The 5,000-nt window shown below is 32.1% G+C and overlaps 1 protein-coding gene and 1 pseudogene across 1 annotated transcript in view; both read right to left on the reverse strand.

The window, feature by feature from the left end:
• The window catches only part of LOC119572823, a 1,482-nt gene extending 1,443 nt beyond the window's left edge, over positions 1–39 (reverse strand). The window contains exon 1 of the mRNA XM_037919769.1: positions 1–39. This exon is cut by the window's left edge and continues 207 nt beyond it. The gene's annotated coding sequence lies outside the window, so the exon portion shown is untranslated.
• Positions 40–1,158: 1,119 nt separating this feature from the next.
• On the reverse strand, positions 1,159–2,226 carry LOC119573423 (annotated as a pseudogene).
• Positions 2,227–5,000: the final 2,774 nt, after the last annotated feature.

Consider the following 5,000-nt stretch of genomic DNA (forward strand, 5'->3'; position numbering starts at 1 on the left):
ATTTAAAAGCGGACAAATTTGTCCTTTTAGGAAGTAAAGGGTTAAAGGCGCTGGTATTGATATTGTTTTTACATATCCGAATACGTTGCGTAATACTTTGGTTAAGCACAATGCAGCCATCGGTACTCTTGAGACTCTTGACACTATACCTTGTAAGGATTGCCCCAAGTTTTACATAGGTGAGACCGGTAGAACTTTTGAAAAAAGAATTAATTAACATAAACGTGATGTAAGATTTGCCAGAGAATCAAATGCGTGTTTTGCTCATTTACATGGTGAAGGTCACCAGCTTAACTGGAAAAGCGCTAAATTAATTCATAAATCAGAAAATTCGTACGAACGAAAAATGTTAGAATCTCTATTAATTAGAAAATTGCCTAATTTTAACTTGAGTGCTGGACAACGGGGCTTGGATTATCTTACCTCCTCGTTAGTTAGCAAAGCCTTCCCCAGACTCTTCGACCTTGACCCTCCTCCTGAGACCTGATTCAGCTCTTGTTCGTTCTGTCTCTCTATCACAATATATACTTGCCATATGATCTCCTTGTATTAATTTCTGATTATTATTCGTCTGAAAAGGAGATCGTGAAGTGTTCGAAACGTTACGATTTAATTTCATTATCTACAGTGGCTGTTTCCCTTGTCATATGTATGCTTACATATTTATGAATATATTTTTAAAATAAGTAAAGACGCACATATACTAAAAATGCATACATATACACATATACATATATGTGTATATATACTGCGTGTATATGCATATGTATATAAACATACATATGCATATATATACATATATATATATGTGTGTGTGTGTGTGTGTCTGCGTGTGTGTGTGTGGGCATATGTTTATTTATATAAACAAGCACATACACATATACGTACTCATTAATATACATATGTCTATATGATGTGTGTACATATATGAATATGTATATATTATACAAATACACATGCATATACATGTATATGTATATACATAACCATATACATTTATGTGTATGTCTGTGTATTTGTCTATATCATATGTTATATATGCAGGCATAGATACATACTCATATATACATACAAATATACATAAACATGTAAAAATATAACTGTTCATTCATATTCATATTCATTCAAGTTATCAAAGGAAAATATGTAAATATCTAATATATAAAATAATATTTATTTTCGTGTTTTACAAAAGAGAGGGATTTAAATGTCATTTGTAATCAGTTCTCATTATCTATGTAGGTATTATCACATGTAGATGGCTAGAAAACTTTCCATAGACGGTATGCCTTGGTCCCAGGCGATAAGGTTAAAATATTGTTGAATTCATGTTAAGTTCACTCCCCACTCTAATGTGGCTTGAGATCAGGTGTTTGGTGACTAATGATCGATGGTGTACGCACCCAACAGACAAGCACAGCTGGCGGGAAGCTTGAATGTCTCGATGGCGAAGGGGAAGTACTGATCATAGAAGTCGTAGACAAGGAAGCGGTGGTAGATGGACTTTTGCAGACACTTGGACTCGTAGCATTCAGGTACCAGAGGACATGCATCAGCGGAAGTGAGACACTCTTCGATACGTGTAGTCTGAGTGAGAGTCTGATAATGGACATCGATATTGTTTACAACGACACGCCATTTTCCCTCAGTGTTCTGGGCACGAAGGGGCCTGATGTAAGCGGTCTCTGATGGACACAAGTAAGTTTCCTCATCCAGGGTGTTTGGCCGGTCCACAGACAGCTCGGTGTTGAGTTCGGCTACGTCAGCGTAGAGGGAGAGGAGCTTCTCGTAGTGATATTCGGCAGCGTGTTTGATCTCGTAGGTGGGATAATGATCGTCTTGGAAGGCACCATGATTTGGTTGTGTTGGCAGCACATTCTGGCACAGCAGGCTCGTGTTCATGCTCATAGGAAGGCTGAGCGTGATAAGCGGGAGCAGGGTGGTAGGAAGGTTGTGGATGGTAGGAAGGCTGTGTATGGTAGGTAGGTTGATGGTGGTATGAAGGGTGCGCGTGGTGAGAGGAACCGTGATGGCTGACAGCAGGAGCACCGCCGAGACTGATACTGACGTGTGAGGTCTGGTCGGCCACAACTGCGACCGCCAAAGACAAAAAAACCTGCAACACAGAATATGATAAACTTTTGGTATATTAATGAGAATTTTATCCATTCAATACATGGTAATTCGTGTGTGCCGTTATAAATACGTCTACACTTACAGATTCATGAGTCTTTTTAGATATGTAAATGAGTGTATTATTGTTGTTATTGTTGTGCACCTGTGTGGTTGAACAAATGTTTGTATATACAAACATGTGTCTACATAAACCGATATAAATACACACACACATATGCATATCTATATGCATGCATGTACATATTATATACATATATACATGTATACACATACATATATATAAACACATTGGATTAATCATTCACCCATTTATATATATACATTTTCATTTATGCATAAAAAGTATTTTTATGCATATAAATAAAAGTATATGCATATGTATGTATATACGTACGTGTATTTATATGTGTATATTTATATGAATACACATTTATGTAAAGATATGTGTTTATATATACATAAATATAAGTGTATATATATGTGTGTGTGTGTGTGTGTGTGTGTGTGTGTGTGTGTGTAGGCAATGCACATATGCATATACATATAATCATATATGTACACATACACATATATATGTATGTGCACATATATGTGTATATATAAACACTTATGTACACACATGTATACACATACATACATATATATGAATACGTATATGTACATATGCATATACATAAAGTATATATATATATATATATATATATATATACATTTATATATATGTACATGTATATATGTATGCATATACAGAATATGTGTCTGTAAAGAGAATGATGAATTATCAATAAAATATTCATATATATGTTAACATATACACGTGTAAATCTGTATACAAGAACTCACAAAGTATAGTAAAGCCATGCTTGTACTCTTAGCTCTCGGCGCGTTCGAACTGTAACGACCGTGATGATGGACTTCCTTTTATACAGGGAAAAATTACCCCCACCCCCAACTACCCCCTATAGAATGTTCGAACGGCGAAAGTAATTCAGCCTCCAGTCACGGCTCCTTTAAGTGCATTCCGTGTTCGGAGTTCGTTTTTACTTCAAATGTCTCATCTCATCAACAAACATATACGGTCACCAAATCGTACGCACTCAGTATATCGTATATGCACACACACACACACACTCTCACACACATATATATGAAGTCATAAACACAGATGCACACATTTCTATTTATGAATATATGCACACACATGGACATGCGCGCGCGCGCGCGCACGTGTCTGTGTGTGTGTGTGTGTGTCTGTGTGTGTGTGTGTGCATGCATCAAAGTGTATAAGATATAATATATATATATATATATATATATATATATATATATATATATATATATATATATATATATATTATATATATATATATGCATATATATATATATGACTATATATATAAATATATATACACATCTGTGTGTGTATACATATATATATACACAGGGCAAGTAAAACTCTGGTAATAAATAAAAAAAAAATACAAGACAATGACATAAAATGATAAAATAAATATTCAAAACGCATAATAAAAGAATTAAAATAACAAGACGGCAGAAAATGGCGTCAAGTCAGCGATACCACGAATTAAGTTCGAAGATAAAACGTATCAAACGAAAAGAGATTTGGTAAAACTTAACATTAGGCAGTGATCAAAATAATTAAAAGCGGAGGTAATAGAACACGGGCATAATTACAACAGTCCGGCGCAGGAGAAAACGTGATGCCACAAAGTTAAGAGCTCAGAGCGTGTGTCGCCCTCTTCTCTGGATCACAGACCGCACTTCACATATATATATATATATATATATATATATATATATATATATATATATATATATATATATATATATATATATACAGATGTATGTGTATACATATATATATATATATATATATATATATATATATATATATATATATATATATATATATATATATATATATATATATATGCACATATATATATATAGAGAGAGAGAGATTGTATATAAAGATACAGATATTTTTTTATGTATGTGTAAATGTATGTGTGTGTGTGTGTGTGTGTGTGTGTGTGTGTGTGTGTGTGTACATATGATATAAATACACTATATAAATATATACATATATATGCGTGTGTATATGTTAATCATTATTTAAGTACTGGCTATCTTTGTCATGTTTGTTATATATTCTATCAATTATTAACGTAACCAAAAAGAACTGTATATTGTAAAAAAAATAGTTTACTTTCATTAATAATATTGCCATGATTATTTATTTTTTAATGAATATGAATGTTATTTACATTGTTGCTTTATGACTGTTATCAGTAACCATATTATTGATGTTATTTTAATTCTGTTGTTATAATCGTGATTATATACTTTATGACCATTATCATTATTAGCCATACTATAATCTCTAATAATAAAGTTATCATTACTAACTTTTATAATCATCATTATTATTATTAACACCATTACCATTAATGTTACTATTATTTCTAATATTATTTTCCTCAATATTGTTATCATTAGTATAATTGTTTCTGTTTGTTATTATCATTTCTGTTTTTACCTTTAACTTTTTTATAATTACCATAATTACTCGTATCAATTGTAGCTTATTATTATCATCTATATATTTTTTTCTAATAGTTTGATTAGTAATATTCCATCATTATCATCTTAAGACTTATTATTGTTATCATTATTAGTATGACTAGTACTACAGTTATTGTTATCATCAATGTCATTAATGCGATCATCCTTATTGGTTTACTGTTGTGATTATTATCATTGTTGTTCTAACTATTATTATTATCATCATCATCATCATCGTCATCACTTTCACTTGACCTCTGATCTTCGGATTATGTATG

This window comes from Penaeus monodon, chromosome 5, assembly GCF_015228065.2.
Source record: "Penaeus monodon isolate SGIC_2016 chromosome 5, NSTDA_Pmon_1, whole genome shotgun sequence".
Taxonomy (NCBI): domain Eukaryota; kingdom Metazoa; phylum Arthropoda; class Malacostraca; order Decapoda; family Penaeidae; genus Penaeus; species Penaeus monodon.